The sequence below is a fragment of the Zootoca vivipara genome, chromosome 12, assembly GCF_965207765.1.
Source record: "Zootoca vivipara chromosome 12, rZooViv2.hap1.1, whole genome shotgun sequence".
In the NCBI taxonomy this organism is placed as follows: Eukaryota; Metazoa; Chordata; class Lepidosauria; order Squamata; family Lacertidae; genus Zootoca; species Zootoca vivipara.
Window position 1 is genome coordinate 40,048,230 of NC_142595.1, and position 18,642 is coordinate 40,066,871.

The 18,642-nt window shown below is 48.4% G+C and overlaps 1 protein-coding gene across 4 annotated transcripts in view; it reads right to left on the reverse strand.

Moving 5' to 3' along the window:
* The window catches only part of HSD3B7 (hydroxy-delta-5-steroid dehydrogenase, 3 beta- and steroid delta-isomerase 7), a 56,754-nt gene extending 43,137 nt beyond the window's left edge, over window positions 1-13,617 (reverse strand). For 2 of the 4 annotated variants that reach the window (XM_035134988.3, XM_088656100.1), the window contains exon 1: window positions 13,568-13,617. The gene's annotated coding sequence lies outside the window, so the exon portion shown is untranslated. Of the gene's footprint in view, window positions 1-11,987; window positions 12,170-12,891 lie in introns of those variants that run through there. The other 2 variants (XM_060281771.2, XM_088656101.1) reach the window with 2 other exon arrangements.
* Between the last annotated feature and the right edge of the window lie 5,025 nt (window positions 13,618-18,642).

Genomic DNA, 18,642 nt, shown 5'->3' on the forward strand with positions numbered 1-18,642 from the left:
GTGGGGAGGGGAGGGGGTATCACTCAGAAGGGTGGTGGAAGTGGGTGATTGACTGACTGATAGCTGTTGATGACCAGAAACGACTGCAAATGGTTTTGCATGAAAAAGCACGGGTTGAGACAATGAGATGGCTGAAGATCGCTTTATCATGTATAATGAGATAAGAATCCAGTGTCTCTGTTCAAACCAGGTCCCTCCATGGTTTTGAGCTTGGTGATAAGTTGTAATTCAGCAACTTCTCTTTCCAGTCTATTTCTGAAATTCTTTTGTAGTAAGACAGCTACTTTGAGATCTTGTATAGAATGTCCTGGGAGATTGAAGTGTTCTCCTACTGGTTTTTCTGTCTTCTGGTTCCTGATGTCAGATTTATGTCCATTTATCCTTTGGCGTAGGGTTTGGCCTGTTTGTCCAATATAGAGAGCTGAAGGGCACTGTTGGCATTTGATGGCATACACAATGTTAGAAGATGAGCAATTAAATAGTCCTGAGATGGTATGTTGGATGTTGTTGGGGCCAGTAATGGTGTTGTCCGGGTGTATGTGGCAGCAAAGTTGGCATCTGGGTTTATTGCAGGCTCTGGTACCAGTGTCCATGTTAAGTCTGGTGGTTGTATTATTGTGGGTGAGGAGTTGTTTAAGATTGGGTGGCTGTCTGTAGGCAATGAAAGGTCTTCCTCCCAGAGCTTGAGAAAGGGAGCTGTCATTGTCCAGGAGAGGCTGTAGATCTCTGATGATGCGTTGTACTGTTTTAACTTGGGAGCTGTATGTGATGACTAGTGGTGTTCTGTTATTTTCTTTTTTGGGTCTGTCTTGCAGCAGGTTCTCTCTAGGTATCAGTCTGGCTCTGTTGATCTACCTACCTGGTCTCAAGGTGTAAAGGCAGTTGTTTTCAACCTGTGTGCCGTGGCACCCTGGGATGCCTTGAATGATGGTCAGCGGTGCCGCAGGCAACCCCTTGCCAGCAAGCCTCTCAACAAAGGGTGAGAGGCTTGCTGGCAAGGGGTAAACAGTAAAGGGAAAAGACCCCTGGATGGTCAAAAGTCCAGTCAAAGGCAACTATGGGGTGTGGCGCTCATCTCACTTTCAAGCCGAAGGAGCCGGCGTTTGTCCACAGACAGCTTTCCGGGTCATGCGGCCAGCACGGCTAAACCGCTTCTGGCACCACGGAACACCATGACGGAAGCCAGAGCACATGTAAACACCATTTACCTTCCTACTGCAGCAGTACCTATTTATCTACTTGCACTGCTGTGCTTTCGAACTGCTAGGTTGGCAGGAGCTGGGACAGAGCAACGGGAGCTCACTCCGTCGCAGGGATTCGAACCGCCGACCATCCGACTGGCAAGTCCAAGAGGCTCGGTGGTTTAGATCACATAACCAACATAACTGGGCTCCTAAGCCCCACAGGGGTGCCGCAAAAAGAATGTAGTTGGTCAAGGGAGCCAAACCATGGACTCAAAAAGGTTGGAAACCTCTGTGTTAAGGGCATTATAAACTAATGACTCCTTGAGCTTCGCCCATTAGCAACTAGTGTCGATTTTTACACAAAGGAGTCAAACAGCTGACAGAGTCCCACTCTTGCCAGTGATTGTGTGTCTCTCTCGGCATTCTTCCATAACTGCAGCTTCCTTATCAAGCGCAAGGGTAGCTGCACATAGAGTGCATTGCGGTAACCCAATCCTGGAGTCACCGCCAAGGCCAGAACTTCTGCAGTCCAGTTCCATTAACCGATTAAGAGCCCTGAAAGAGCAGGCAACCTGCGCAGAACAGACTATAACCTCCTTTCCTTTGGTGTTCCCACACAGCTGTTCATTCATAAGTGCACCCTCCTCTTCATAGAATCATAGAGTTGGAAGAGACCACAAGGGCCATCCAGTCCAACCCCCTGCCAAGCAGGAAACACCATCAAACTGCAAACTGCAAAATGGCTCTCGGTCCTCCCCAGGCCAAGAGGAAAGGCAGCAGTGAAGATCTACATCAGGAACAAGGAAACAATGACGATCTACATCGGGAACTTTCATAGAATCATAGAGTTGGAAGAGACCACAAGGACCATCCAGTCCAACCCCCTGCCAAGCAGGAAACACCATCAAAGCATTCTTGACATATGGTTGTCAAGCCTCCGCTTAAAGACCTCCAAAGAAGGAGACTCCACCACACTCCTTAGCAGCAAATTCCACTGTCAAACAGCTCTTACTGTCAGGAAGTTCTTCCTAATGTTTAGGTGGAATCTTCTTTCTTGTAGTTTGAATCCATTGCTCCGTGTCCGCTTCTCTGGAGCAGCAGAAAACAACCTTTCTCCCTCCTCTATATGACATCCTTTTATATATCTGAACATGGCTATCATATCACCCCTTAACCTTCTCTTCTCCAGGCTAAACATGCCGTTCCTCATAAGGCATCGTTTCCAGGCCTTTGGCCATTTTGGTTGCCCTCCTCTGGACGCATTCCAGCTTGTCAGCATCCCTCCCGAACTGTGGTGCCCAGAACTGGACACAGTACTCCAGGTGAGGTCTTACAAGAGCAGTATACAGTGGTACTATTACTTCCCTTGATCTAGATCCTATACTCCTATTGATGCAGCCCATAATTGCATTGGCTTTTTTAGCTGCTGCATCACACTGTTGACTCATGTCAAGATTGTGGTCTACCAAGACTCCTAGATCCTTTTCACATGTACTGCTCTCAAGCCACGTGTCACCCATCCTTTTTTTTTTTTTGCCCAAGTGTAGTACTTTACATTTCTCCCTGGTAAAATTCATCTTGTTTGCTTTGGCCCAGTTGTCTAATCTGTTAAGGTCATTTTGAAGTGTGATCCTGTCCTCCCCTCCCAATTTGGTGTCATCTGCAAACTTGCTCAGGATGCCCTCAAGCCCTCCATCCAAGTCATGTTGAATAAGACTGGGTCCAAGACAGAACCTGGTAGCACCCCACTAGTCACTTCTCTCCAGGGTGAGGAGGAGCCATTGATGAGCACCCTTTGGGTTCGGTCAGCCAGCCAGTTACAAATCCACTGAATGGTTTCATTGTCTAGCCCGCATTTTACCAGCTTCTTTACAAGAATATCATGGGGCACCTTATCAAAGGCCTTGCTGAAATCAAGATAAGCTATATCCACAGCATTCCCTTCATCTACCAGGCTTGGAATTCTGTCAAAAAATGAGATCAGATTAGTCTGACATGACCTATTTTTCAGAAACCCATGCTGAATTTTAGTGAACACAGCGTTCCTTTCTAGGAAAGGAATACCTGCAGCAAGCTCATTGGAGGCCAGAACTGCCACCTCTTTGGTATCCCGCCTCCCATGCCACCCTTTACAGAGGCCTCTTGGTGAATAGAAGGTGCTGCTCGTCTCCTCCCACCCTTGTTCCTGATGCAGATCTTTAGTCCCCCATTGTAGATCTTCGCTCACCCCTTCTTCTGTGACCAACGGCATTTTGCAGTTCGCCTCAGGTGCCAGAATGTCTTGTGCCGGCCCTGGTCTGAGGGCAGTGTCCCCCGAAGTAGTTCTGTTTTTGCACAATGACTTTTGGCTGTGCAACAGAACTTTACCTTTCTTCTCCCCCTGCGCCACCTAAATCTGTTCTGGGTCTTCCCCCGAGCCTCCAGAGCAGATTTGGAGGCTGCATGAAGAGAGATAGGGGAAGTTCTGCTGTGAAGTTCTGTTGCACAAATGGAAATCCGTGAACTAGCAGAACTGTTTCACTGTACCTCCACTACTCTTTCTGCCCTTGTGATTCCCAACAGCTGGTTTTCAGAGGAATACTGCCTCAAGAGGCCGGAGGATCAACCTAGCCATCTTTGCTAGAACCCATCCATAGCCTCAGCCTTCATGAATCTGTCCATTAAAAAAAAGTTTTAATTAAAGGATGTTCATAGTTAAGGGTACATAAAACACCTCTGTTTTCAATTCATAGAGTCCTTTCTACAGGTGTGAAACACTGAGACATTGTGAGGTTGGGGGGGGGGGAGAATCAGGGGGATATTCTATTCTTTTGCTTAGTATATGACAGGGGTGGCCAACTCCCAAGAGACTGCGATCTACTCGCAGAGTTAAAAACTGGCAGTAATCTACCCCCTTTTTGGGGGTTCGGGTCAAATTTGTTTAGTTTTTTCAGGGAGGAAGTAAAATGTTGAGCTTTTTTAAGGGGAGCCACACTTGTTCAGCTTCTTTGGGGGGAGCCAATGATCTACTGCAGACGTCCAGTGATCTATCAGCAGATCACGATCTACCTGTTGGACATGCCTGGTATATGAGCAGAGTTTTTATGTCAGCATTGTTTTTTCTTTGTTTTGTTGTAAAATTGTTGTTGTTGTTGTTGTTGTTGTTGTTGTTACCCGCCCATCTGGCTGGGTTTCCCCAGCCACTCTGGGCGGCTCCCAACAGAATATTAAAAACACAATAAAACATCAAACGCTAAAAACTTCCCAAACAAGGCTGCCTTCAGATGCCTTCTAAAAGTCAATATAGATGTTTATTTCCTTGACATCTGATGGGAGGGCGTTCCACAGAGAAGGCCCTCTGCCTGGTTCCCTGTAGCCTCACTTCTTGCAGTGAGGGAACCGCCAGGAAGCCCTCAGCGCTGGACCTCAGTGTCTGGGCTGAGTGATGGGGGTGGAAACGCTCCTTCAGGTATACTGGGCCGAGGCCGTTTAGGGCTTTAAAGGTCAGCACCTTTGAATTGTGTAAACCCCACAACTGCATACAAATTAATATTGCTAGTCCGATCCTCTTTTGAAGCCATCCAATTTGGAGGCCACTACACTACTTCCGCCAGGAGTAGCTCTTCCACAGCTGGGCTCTTTGGGCTCGCAGGACCCTTTAATTACGGTAGTCACGAAAGTCAACTTACTTTGGCTGCGGTACACAGAGCCGTTCAAAGGCAGCAGAAGACTGGAGGCAAAACAATGCAAGGCAGAAAATAGACTTCTCAAAAGAAATACATCACACACACCGGGTGATTCATGGCCTATAATTAGACTGAGGCTTCCAAGAGTTTCAGCAAGGCTATTTGTGTTGTGGGCAAACACACCAGCGACACAAGTTTGGAAACGTAACCCCATCAAATCTTGCCTCCGCTTGTTCAAGTCAGGTGTACAAAGTGTGGCTGTGAAAAGGCGTCGCCATTATTTACGCATTCAGCAGACTAAAAATACGCAAGCGTTGATTCAGCTCCATTTTCTGCACCAGACAGCAGGAACCCAAGTGTTTCGGCAACTGGAGACCCAGACCCCCAGTTCCTATAAGCTCTGGATGGGAATCGAGACCAAAGATTCCTAGGAGGAGATAAGCTTTTGCAGTTTAAAGGAGAGTAAGGAGAAGATTCAGGGTTGTCTGAGCTTGCTTAGAGAGAGGAAGAGTCTGCCTGTTTTTCTGTGGTTTACTCCTAGGTCTAAGCTCTGGGGCATTTTTTTTTAAAATGCTGTGTTCCAGGAGGAGGCAGAGAATGACTTTCAGCATCCTGCTGAATTTCCAACTGACACAGGGCAAGGGGGAGAGAGACCTGCAAAGGGAAAGAACAAGATTCTGAACCCAATTCAAAAATGCTGCCTGTGCAAAGGGCTCAGCCAGCGGCAAGGGTGCCAAGGGTCAAAAGTCCTTCCTAGTAAATAAACAAACGACTTTGCAGGTCACCAATAAAGCAGTCAGCAGAAGAGGAGGAGGACGTTGCCCTGCCGTGGCTTTTGCTCCAGGTAAAAAGATCGAGGCTGCTAGTTGCTTTATCGCTTTGTTCTGCCTTGAACTGGTGCCACCTCAGCAGGAGGGCGTTCAGGGTTTCAAGAGCTTGGGGAGAGTGATCAGCATGTTCTGCACAAGGGCAGAGGAGGAGGAGGGCAAGCGGAGGAGGAGGAGGCACAGAAGTGACTGCAGAATCCCAGCAGGTTAGATAAAAGGGACAATTCCCAGGCAGATGCTGTTCCTGCCACATCACAGTGCTGCAGAAGTGAGAAAAGCAGGAGGTGCCTCAATCCTCATTTCAGCAAAGCTGTTAGAAGTTACAGGAAGAAACCACAGTGCTCTGTTCTACCTTCTTACTATTTGTGAGCTGTAGACGCAACCCTTTTGCTGCACGGGGATGTTTCCCACCCTTGCGGGACATCTTTGATACGGTAGCCTAATCTTCTAAGGAGCAAACCCTCCACAAATCCAGAGTGCTGTCCCTCAGACAGTTGGATGTCGGCCTTCCCTTCATAGATGTCAGCCTTCCCTTTTTTTGCTGGAAATTCCCTTATTCCAGCGCCGTTTCCCGCTGCTATCCTGGATTGTTAGATATACCGTAGAGTGTCCCCGGGACAGGTGAGGCTGCTGCTGATCCCTTATTTTCAAATCCGAAAGTTGACAGCTATGTACGTCTCCCTTCTGGCAACTGCTGCAGCCATGCTGAAGCCAGACTTACTGCTCTGCTTTCCTTTGGACCACATCAACAAGGCCGAGAACGGGTTATTTGTTACCTGAGGCAGACCTTGGGCAGCCCAGGTCCCCCATGCACACTGCCCAGGCCTGTGCCCTGGGGAGGTCACTTCAGTGCTCCTACCCTGTTTCCCCTATTTTAAGACGTAGCCATAAAATAAGCCATAGCAGGGATTTTTAAGCATTCAAGGAATATAAGCCATACCCCGAAAATAAGACATAGCGATAGGCGCAGCAGCAATGCCAGCCGTGGCAGGAGGAGGAGAGGAGGGGGGAAATAAGACATCCCCTGAAAATAAGCCATCGTGGGGTTTTTTGAGGAAAAATAAATATAAGACGGTGTCTTATTTTCAGAGAAACAGGGTAATGCAGGAGTTTGACTTCACCCCCAGAGGTGCACCCCATTGTCTCTCGAGATAGACAGATGTCAACAACAGGCGGGCAGACTTTATTCTAACTGTCTGGTGGTAGACAGAGCTAGAGTCAAAAGTGGGTGGAACAAAAAAGATGGATTTTACCTTTGCATGGCTGTGGCCTGGAAGTGAGCAGTGTTTCTACAGAGGGGGTGGGGCCTGGAGAGCCCCCCCCAGACCAGATACAGAAGCCTGGAGGTCCACTCTAGGCCCCCACAGGCCTCAGGCTCCTCCACCTCTGCTTTACTGCACCGATATGGAAGGAGGGGAAAGCAAAACCCTTCAGTTCCTCAGCCGCCCTAGTTTTTTGGTGTTTTTTTTAAGGAATTTGGGCAACCCCAGCAGACAGCGCTGAGCCAAGGGGGGTTCATTGCCTGATTCCACATCAAGGCGTCTTCAAAATGCTTTATGCCACATTTTAAGTGACGCAGAGCCCTTTTTCGGATGCAGATGTTCAAAGCGTCAACAAACGAGAGAGAGAGAAGTGTCACGCGCCCCCCCCCCCAAGCCAACGTTAATCCAGGAAGGCTGCACACTTCCTAGAAACAAAAAGGGGTGGGAGGCTGGTTTAAAAACAGAAGCTACATTAGCCGAATTACATCCTTCATGGACTTATCCATGCCGCAGGAAGGATAAACCAGCCATACAAGCCGTGAGAAAGAAAGCACAAATTGGGGCGGGGGGGGGGGCGGGGGACAGCTGTTTATTGTGGGATCAGCATGGCCTCACATGTGCAGCTTTCCTGTGGCATCCGCACAAAGTCATCGGCGTCCCATATTTTGAGTTGCCAGCCCATCTTTTCGCCTCATCAAATGCCAGCCCATCTTTGTCCCCCATTAAATCCAGATTTACCTCCTTGCTTTGCATGACAGTAAATCATGTATCTTGGATGCTAGGCCAGGTCAGCACATCCTTGCGGAGATGATAAGTGGCTTCCTTCCTGTTATGCAAAAGAGGAGGAACTAGCCCCTAAGAGACCAACCTGCTTCAGTTACTACCAGTAGATACTTTTGGGGAAGGGAGTGGCTGGCAATGAGGTGGCAAAAGAGGCTCTTGCCATCCCCAGGGGGCTCGCAGCAATTTCTGTGACCCTAGAAATATCACACACTTTCCTAGCTGGCCTGGCCCCACCTCCCATAAGGAGCAGGTTGAGTATAGAGTCCCTCCCTGTGTGTTAACTATGTGAGCCACCCTAGGTTCCTTGGAGAAAAAAGTGGGATATAAACACAATGAATGAATGAATGGATGGATGAATGTTGTGTACGTAGCCTATGGACAAGCAACGTGGCACTCTTTGTGTGGTGTGGGACTACAAATCCCATCAACCCTGACCATTGGTCATGCTGGCTGACGCAGATGGGAGTTGTAGTCCAATAATATCCGGGGGGGGGGGCACCAGCATTGGCTACCCCAGTCAAGACTAATACGGCTAGTTTACTGAGTGTAGTTTAAAGAGATAAAACATCAACGCAGCTGGTATCGTCTTCTCCACAGACAAGAGATGAAGGAATAGGAGAAAGAAAGGAAGACAAGGATCAGCTCTCTCTCTGTGCTACTAGGCTAGGCATCTAGCTGACCGGCTGAGAATTGTGATAAGAACGGAAAAGGAAGCGGAAATTGCTGCAGTCTGTATGTTCGTCTGTGGTCAGGAATGGAAATCAGTCAAGTGGATGCCATTGTTTTTAAGTCTATAAACTGCATGTAAGTAATGACTTTTAATAAAACATTGTTTTTGGCATTTCCTTCACCTGGAAATGAACTTTAAGCTACGTAAGTCACATAAATTGTTATGTACTTGACTCCGAGTATATTTCATAAATATTTACATAAGTGGTGATAAATAAGAGACTGTGAGGCAAACTTGTTTTTATCAGATTTCTGCAGTAATCTAAATCTGTACTAATGCATATAACAATTTAATTAAAAATATTAAAAACAAGAAAAACCAGTTTATACGACTATAGAAACAAGTAAAACAATTGCACCAGCATTAAGGACAGGGTGTGAGGAACTATGTTATTTCTGACTCGAACCCTACCAGAAATTCTTGATGATCCAATTAAAAAAAAAAACCACCCAAAGATTTACGAGTAGATCCCGATGTACCTTCTGGCCACTCCTCCATTGGGCTGCATATGCACTATGAATTTAAAGCACCTTTTGGGCCTCCAATGCATCCTGGGAACTTTACTTTCCCCTTCACAGAGCTATAATTCCCAGCAGATTTAAAGCACATTCCCTCCCTTTAAAAAAATCATGTGAACTGATGTTTACCTCTCAGAAAACTACAGTTCCCAGGAGTCATGGTGGGGACATGCTTTCCGTGTATGGTTTGCATGCAACTTGAGACACATTCAGAATCTGTGGCAGCACTAAGCACCAGCTGAAGCTCTCTTAACTCCACAATTCCCACCCTGGGGCCTTGGCAGGAAGGAAATCCACACACACAAAGCCCTTGAACCACACCAGGCGATAGGAAGAACAGCTGGCTGCAAAAGCCTCTTCAGATCAAAGAACAGCTCCTTTCCTGAAGAAAGAAAAGCAGAGCCCTAAAGGGTTATTGCTGCATTTGCTTAGACTTTAGCCCAAGGAATCAGCAGAAAACGGGGCCAATCTGTGCAAGTTGGTTACAAGGGGGGGAAAACCGTTTGCACGGAACAACTGCTAGGGATGTGGAAGAAGTTAGATCCAGTTCACATTTAAAATCACACTTTCCGAAACAATATGCCAACCAAAACACACGCCGCCTTCAAAATTCGCCCTTTGAGATGAGGTTCTCCAGCTGAGTAATGTGCACAAAAGGCAGGTTTTAAATGGGTTTTTTTTATTTAAAAAAATGTGTATTTCAGTGAAAACAGCACACACAAATGCACGACATTAGGGGAAACGTGCTTTGCAAAAATGTTTCTGTTTGGGAGTGATTCAATGTGTTTATTATTAGGAGGAATTCAAACCAAAGCGCAGATCAACTTTCATGAGGGACCTGTTTCTTCATGAGCTAGAGAGCTGAATGTAAGATTGGGAAAGTGAGACACAGCGAGAGAAACCAAAACCGACACAATTGCCCGGCCCTAATAACCACATTTGACCACAGGTGCTGGTTGGGAAGCCAGTAACACACATGGGGAAAAGGCGGCTATTTAGCCCTGGGCCCTAGTTTCAACATCACACGGAGTTCCCACGCACCTGGTTGCATGCCAGATATTCATATTTTCTTTGCATTTGTGGGGCCCAGGCATGAAATTTAAAGCGTGAGAGGCTGTAGTCCACAAGGTTCAGATTTAGGACAGAGTCAGTAGGCCGAATGCAGGGTCACAGCTGTCCCCCGCAGGAAGAGTGCCTCTGAGCACATGCAGAGTCTGCTTTTCCCTACCAAGGGCATCTTTTCCAGGCAGCTCACAGCTCCAGCAGGGATTCCTGGATCTTTTAACAGTTAAGCGGCAGGGGAAAGATTTTTTTACAAAAAGGCCTAGTTCTCCTCCGAAGGGGAAAACCTTCATCTCTGCTGCTCCAGTTCAAACTGCAGGTGCTGAATGTGTGTGTTCAGGCCGGGAGGGTGATGGTGGCGCTGAGATTTAGAGCCGTCAAGTTGGAAGGGACCACAAGGGTCATCTAGTCCAACCCCCTGCAACGCAGGACTCTTTTGCCCAAAGTGGGGCTCAAACCCACCACCCTGAGATCAAAAGTCTAATCCCCTAATGATTGAGCCAAATCGCCAATAGCCCAGTGCTCCTCTACACACCATTCCCTGCACCCAGAAATTTCGTATGTCAGTGAAAACGAGGCATGAGTACAAGTCAGCAATTGCTAGCGGGAGTCCGCACACCACAAGCTCTGGATCAGACCAAGAGGTAAGTGGGACAGCCTCCTCCAACAACTTCATTTCAGCCAGGATTTGCGGTAGTCCCAGAACCTGTTTTCAGGGCCACCTGCCAATCTCTGAATATGTGAAGCAACAAGTACTGTCTTCCAAACAGTCCTCCTCTCACTTACCACAAGTTGCTCCATCACTATCAACATCATCAACATCATCTACTGCCCTATGCCCGCAGGTTCACAGGATAAAATCAAAATCTAAAACCACAAAAGACATCATCAAATAAAAGCAACACCCAATAACGCCTCCCCAACACATTTAAAAAGGGCTTAGGATGTAAATCAGATAACCAAAGGCATGGTTAAAACGGAATGTTTTTGCCTGGCACCTAAAGGTGTGTAATGAAGGCGCCAGGTGAACCTCCCAGGGGAGCACATTCCACAGATGGGGAGCCAGTGCAGAGAAGGCCCCGTTCTTGTGTCGCCACCCTCCGGACCTCTCAAAGAGGAGGCACACAAAGAAGGGCCTCAGAAGATGATCTCAGGGTCCAGGTAGGTTCATATGGAAAGAGGCGGTCCTTGAGGTATTGCGGTCCTGAGCCGTTTAAGGCTTTATAGGTCAAAACCAGCACTTTGAATTGGGCTCGGAAACTAATTTGTAGCCAGTGCAGTCGGACCAGGATGAGTGTAATATGCTCAAATCGTCTTGCTCCGGTGAGAAACCTGGCCACTGACTTCTGCACTTGCTGAAGTTTCCTAATCGTCTTCAGAAGCAGCCCTATGTATAACGCATTGCAGCAATCTTTTAGGATGTGTAAAGTTACCATCTTTTCTCTCGTGATAAAATTCCTGTGCTTTTTTAAAAAAACACTTTAAAAAACCTGCAAAACAGGCAGAAACCCAACAGGTACAGTCTTCCCTCTCACTGCAGCTGGGCCACTGTGAAAAAAGAAACCCCGCTTCTCCTGGATTCATCCCATTGCTCCAAAGCAGGCAACTGTTCACAGAACAGAGCGGCTCCAGCAAGACGAGGCATTTTACTCCAGACTTCATAATATCATCCCACAGTTCTTTCTCTGGCTAACTGGCTCCAACGCAGCAACCAATAAAAGTGCCGGCCTGAAATTCAAGGAGTGCCTCTCATTCCCTCCAAGGGAATCCTCCCCAAACTAGGAATGGCATTTCCCTCATCCTGCACTGCCAGCCATTCCACACACAGAAAATCACACAACTGGAAGGGAGTTGCCATCCCCGAAACATATTTTCCACTTTACGAACTCAGTAAAATAATAATAATAATAATAATAATAATAATAATAATAATAATAATTCTGCTATGAAACCAACCTGAATGTTTGGGAGCAATGCCTGCAACCTAATGGTGCTCTGATTGGGGTGGGGTGGGGGTGGGGTTAGAGACAGCAACCACAGAGAACCCAGGCGTCCTAGCTGTTCATTCCTTCTGCCCTTGACAGGAGAACACAGAATTATCTGTCTGCCGTTGCTGCTGTTGAACCAGCTCCAGCTTCAAAGGGCTCAGAGCGCAGAACATGTGAAGAGATGGAACTGATTCGAGCATTTTTTGTAGAGCGATTCACGTCAAGCCAAGTAGTCATAAAGTTTTCTGGGGCTCACGTGGAAGGCAGCCCACAATACTTAAGTGACCACAATACTTAACGCCTAATACCGTACCATCCTAAGCAGCTCCAAACACACCTGAGAGGGAGGCACCTGTTTCCAGCAAGCTCCGCTTTGCAAAGGGACCCCTTCTTCCAGGTGTCCTTTATATCACGCATTCACGATGATTTGGGTTCAGGATGCTGCCTGGGCAGTCATATGCAATGCCACTTTCAGTGTTTGGAGGGAGTCCTGTTGCTTCGCTACCAAGCAGTCCATATTTTGCAACATCCTGAAGACACCCCATAGCTTTTCGTACCACAAACACCCAGCTATATACCGTATTTCCCATTGTTGCACTGTATGCCCTGCGGGCAGTGGCAAAACAACTTATTGCAGAACAACTAACAAAGCAAAACAAACCACCAATGCGATTCACATCAAGCTGGCAATGAAACTCGGGTCACTCACTGCCTCTCAGCCTAGCCTACCTCACAGGGTTGTTGTGGAATATTATTATTATTATTATTATTATTATTATTATTATTATTATTATTATTATTGAGTCATGCATTCGACCTAGAGCTCCTGGGAGGTGGGATATAAAGGCACGAGGGAGGGAGCAAAGCCACACCTTTTGAGCTTCTGCCTGCCGGGTTTGTCGCACTTGAAGAGTCACAGAGTGCAGGGTGCCAACTCTGTAGAAAGTTCCCGACAACGTAAGCCTGGTTTGCAGCAGCGAGCACGAAGCGCACATGCCCTCCGCAGAGTTGTGCCGAGCTGGCGGAATAACAACCGGCTGACTTGGCACCTTCCGGGTGATGCGGCTATCTATCTGCCAGGGGAGCAGTAACGTGTGGAGGAGATACGAAGGGAGGCTACGCTGCAGGACCCGGACTAGGGATGAAGGGACCAACACCACCCCGGCCAAAAATCCTCTCTTTCAAGACTCCCCGAGAAAGAGAGAGAGAGAGAGAGAGAGAGAGAGAGAGAGAGAGAGAGAGAGAGAGAGAGAGAGAGAGAGAGAGAGAGAGAGAGAGAGAGAGAGAGAGAGAGAGAGAGAGAGAGAGCGCCCCGCTCCCACCCACTAGCTATGGCCGCTGAAGAGCGACGGCAAATGCACTCTGCATGTGCTCAGGGGCACCCTCGTCTCCTTTTTTCCACCTGCACCCGAACTTAGTTCCAACCGGCTCCTTCCTCTCTCTCCTGCCCTTTGCAAGTTGCGCACAAAGCCTGGGCGGCGGTGGGGCGTGGGTGGGGGGTGTTGGAGAAGGCGCCCCCCACCACGCTTCTCCTCGGGGGGTCCTCACCTGGTGCCAGAGACTCCCCCGCAGCCGGTTCCCGGTCCCTTTCTCTGCCTTCGGAGCCCCATCGCGGCCGCTGCCTTTGTAGCTGCTGCGCCTCGCGGCTCCCCGCCCCCGGGAAGGCGGCTCCCCGCAGGTCCTAGCAGGGGTTGGATCCTGTCGGCGCCTGCCTGTAGCAGTCCAGAGACCCGGGGCTCACTCAGGTTCATTCATTTCCACGGGTCTCCTCGGAGTAGAGTTTAGTTGGCACTGCGCTTTAAAAGCGAACGATAAAGAGCGCTCCTAACGACGTTCAGCGGCGTGTGACTACTTGGCAAAGCTCCCCCCTCCCACAAATATATACGTATTTATATAAGTAGTTGGGATGTATCGGTTTCTAGAGCCAACTCCCTTCGTCCTCCCCCATAGGTGCCAACTCCCTGGCAAAATTCCCCAGGAAGGGGCAGGGCACCCACAAATTTCAGTGCCAGGACCACGCACGCTGCGTGGCACCCACGGCCCCGGGCACCCACGGTTGAGGCGCCAAGCTAGCACTCCTGCACCCCCCATAAAATATCTGAAGGGGGCACTCCCCCAAGTTGATAAGCATTGCTGAAGGAAGTAGCCTTCGGCTATAGATAAGATCATCACATACCTACCCCGCAAGAACAGCTGCCAAACAGGTCTGGCAGCGACAGTGGGCAAGGCACACATCTTTGCAGGGGCAACATTCCTTACAAAGTAAAGTGCACGTGTGTGTTAAGTTTATCTTTGAGCAAGTACTGAATCTGATTTCTCCCCACTTCATTGAGATCAAATTATTGGCAAAATATTCTCTCACATTAGAAAGGAGTTGAGTTGGAGGAGGCCATGGAGAGGGGGCGATCCAATCCAACCTGCCAGGCAGGAAACACCATCAGAGTATTCCTGACGTGGCTATCAAGCCTCTGCATGGAAACCTCCAGGGAAGGAGAGTCCACCACATTACCTGCAGGCAAATTCCACTGCCAAACAGCTCTCGCTGCCGGGAGGTTCTTCCTGACGTATGGGTGGAATACTCTTGTAGTTTGAATCCATGGTTTGTGTCTACTTTTCTGGGGTAGCAGAAAGCAACCCTTCACCCCCTCAACCTTCTCTTCTCCAGGCTAAACATACCCAGCCCCCTAAGCTGTTCCTCAAAAAGGCACTCCTTAAAGATAGGAAAGAAATGCTAGTCAGGCTACATTTCTGGGGGGCCCAAGCCATGACTCTCCCATGGACAATATATGAGCTTGTAAAATAATATAATAAGGAAATACTTTGCCCCATCATCTTGCTTAATGGGAATTTACAAGACCCCCGCTGTGGGGGGCCTCCGGCTTGCCCAACGCAAGGCTGGAATGTACCAACGCAGCCCCTAGGTTTGGCTAAGAGTTTCCCCTGCCCTCTTGGGAAAATTGGAAAATCTACACCCAGTCTGCTTCTACCGCCACATCATCAAAGGTGTTCTTAAAGGTGCAGGAGCCAACAAAAGGGTTGGCTATCCTAAATTGGGAAAGGAGTGCGATAAGGCTGTATATTGTCTCCCTGCTTATTTAACTTATATGCAGAATTCATCATGCGAAAGGCTGGACTGGATGAATCCCAAACCGGAATTAAGATTGCTGGAAGAAATATCAACAGCTTCAGATATGCAGATGACACAACCTTGATGGCAGAAAGTGAGGAGGAATTCAAGAACCTTTTAATGAGGGTGAAAGAGGAGAGCGCAAAATATGGTCTGAAGCTCAACATCAAAAAAACTAAGATCATGGCCACTGGTCCCATCACCTCCTGGCAAATAGAAGGGAAGAAATGGAGGCAGTGAGAGATTTTACTTTCTTGGGTTCCATGATCACTGCAGACGGTGACAGCAGTCACGAAATTAAAAGATGCCTGCTTCTTCGGAGAAAAGCAATGACAAACCTAGACAGCATCTTAAAAAGCAGAGACATCACCTTGCCGACAAAGGTCCGTATAGTTAAAGCTATGGTTTTCCCAGTAGTGATGTATGGAAGTGAGAGCTGGACCATAAAGAAGGCTGATCGGCGAAGAATTGATGCTTTTGAATTATGGTGCTGAAGGAGACTCTTGAGCAGGCATCCCCAAACTGCGGCCCTCCAGATGTTTTGGCCTACAACTCCCATGATCCCTAGCTAACAGGACCAGTGGTCAGGGAAGATGGGAATTGTAGTCCAAAACATCTGGAGGGCCAAAGTTTGTGGATGCCTGCTCTTGAGAGTCCCATGGACTGCAAGAAGATCAAACCTATCCATTCTGAAGGAAATCAGCCCCGAGTGCTCACTGGAAGGACATATCGTGAAGCTGAGGCTCCAATACTTTGGCCACCTCATGAGAAGAGAAGACTCCCTGGAGAAGACCCTGATGTTGGGAAAGATGGAGGGCACAAGGAGAAGGGGACGACAGAGGATGAGATGGTTGGACAGTGTTCTTGAAGCTACGAACATGAGTCTGACCAAACTGCGGGAGGCAGTGCAAGACAGGAGTGCCTGGTGTGCCATGGGGTCACGAAGAGTCGGACACGCCTAAACAACAACAACAACAATCCTAAGCCAAGAGCAAGATTGAAATAAAAAATAAAGAGGCATTTTGCTGAGTGTACACACACAGAAAGAGATGCAAGAGCAAAGGTGCAAAGTGCAAAACACAGCAGCCTTCTCCTTTCTCTCTTTATCCTAGCAACGCTGAAGGACGTGCTTAGAGACACTTTCTCTTCTCTTTCTAGGAATAGAGGCGAGCATGATCAGGCAACTTTGCATGACAACTTGGCCACAATCCGTCTCTCTCTGGTAGGGTCAGATTCCACAACACAGACCCCACTTCCCTATTCCCAGCAGGAGGTGGGGCTGCTTATTCCCCCTAGATAGTAAATGTGACAACAGCAGTTAAGAGGTTAGACCTCACCTGTCATCCACAAACTAGCCAGCTGGACATGCGCAAGACACAATTCTCTAAGGCTCTGGAAACATTGCAAGCTGATAACGCAGAACTGTTTTCCTCAATTGGGATCAAAGCTGGGTTTTTTTTGGGGGGGGGGATGCATAAAATGCAGTGTTTTGTAAGAACATAGTTGTCCAGTCCTGCTGCAAAGGCTACTTGCATTGGCTGACTGCTATTTGCAATCTGCCATCCGTGATATGGAACGGGACCTTAAGCATTTGGTCCCGGATTGTAGCTAGTGAAAATTTAGCTTCTCCTCAAATAATTCATGCTCCCCACTTTCCCTGCCCAAATAGTCAGAAAAGGATGCATCATCATTGCCGCACCTCTTTTGATCCTGCTGAAGTTAAAGTTAATGCAGTGCGCATCCTAGTGGCCAGCGAACATCATTACTTCCCCAAAGCCTTCATACTTCAACCATTTCCCCCTCCCTTCTTTGTGCTAAATTAGACTTAATATACAGTACAACAATAATATACAATTGGAACCTGGGAATCTTGCACCTTGCCCCAAATATCTAAGAGTCAGAGTCCCAGCCTTCGTCTCCTCCCAACATCCCCCAAACCACTCTCAATTCCACTGTCTGCCCAGAACCAAGTTTGCACTTACCATCTTCCAGAGTTACATGCACAGGCTACATTCCTACACTCATAATGTTCTAACTAAAGTCTGTGGAAACTGAATTCCTCTCCTCAAACCAGAAAACAGAATTCCATATTTCTGCATTCCCTGTCCTTAGGAAGGAAGAGATTCCTGCCAAAGTCTTGGAGCATAGCTAGTAAGAACTTGTCCCTAAAACACTGAGGATGTAAACTGGATAGAGATATAATTTCAGGAGGGGTGTGTGTGTGAGAGAGAGAGGCAGGCAGGCAGGCAGGCAAATTGTCATGCACCCGGGGGGGGGGTCGCGGTGTCGCTACGTAATGACGCATGTGTGCTACATAGAGGGGGATCGCGCCCCCCACGACTTCTAAACGGAGTAGATAGCCCACTGGCGCAGTGTGCCGTGCCGTGCCGAGTGGGCTTTTTACCGGGAGGCTGGAGGGCTCGCCTTGGGAGTCGCTGGGTGGGGCACCGACTGTCACCCCCCTATAGTGGAACCCGGGGCGGCCTGCCCCCTACGTCCCCCCCAGCTCCACCCCTGCAGGCAGGCAGGCAGGCAGGCTTCAGTATCTAATCATCCCTCAGGAATACCTAGATTCCAGGCCACTGCCTGGTTCAAGTGAGTCATTAATGCTTTTAATGCTTTAATTAAATAGGCCTCTGGAACTGGGATGCCTCCAGGCTGTCTGTATTTTGGAGGAAGCATTTAAGCTCACACCAGAAATTTAGGATTTGCATAATTAAACTGGATTAAAGTGCTCCAATACCTCTCTTTGGGGCAAGCGGAGGGCAGTTCAGAGACCGGTGGCGGCGGCAGCTGCCCAGAAGACACCCAAAGAGAGGGGAGAGGAGGCTAAGGGAGCACTCCACAAGAGAGGGTGTTTGAAAAAGGGTGAGAGGCTGCCAGCTCTGCAGGTAAGGGGTGACACAACTGGGCTCCTGAGCCCCACAAGGGGTGCTGCAGAAAGAATGCAGGGGGTCAAGGGAGCTGTAGAGCCCAGAAGGTTGAAAACCTCTGCTCTGAACAAACACACAAAAACCAAGGAAGAAGTCACACACTGAACCTGGGAATAAAGGTAAAGGTAAAGGGACCCCTGACCATTAGGTCCAGTCGTGACCGACTCTGGGGTTGCGCGCTCATCTCGCATTATTGGCCGAGGGAGCCGGCATACAGCTTCCAGGTCATGTGGCCAGCATGACAAAGCCGCTTCTGGCAAACCAGAGCAGCACATGGAAACACCGTTTACCTTCCCGCTGTAGCGGTTCCTATTTATCTACTTGCACTTTGACATGCTTTCGAACTGCTAGGTTGGCAGGAGCTGGGACCGAGCAACGGGAGCTCACCCCGTCACAGGGATTCGAACCGCCGACCTTCTGATCAGCAAGCCCTGGGAATAGTGCTGTACAATTGTTTGACCTGCGTTCCTGACAGCATTGTAGGTGCGGCAGTGCAACCAATACCGTAGTCTCCGCATACTTTGCTCTTCCACCGTTCGGCCTTTCTTCAACGTTTCTCAGAG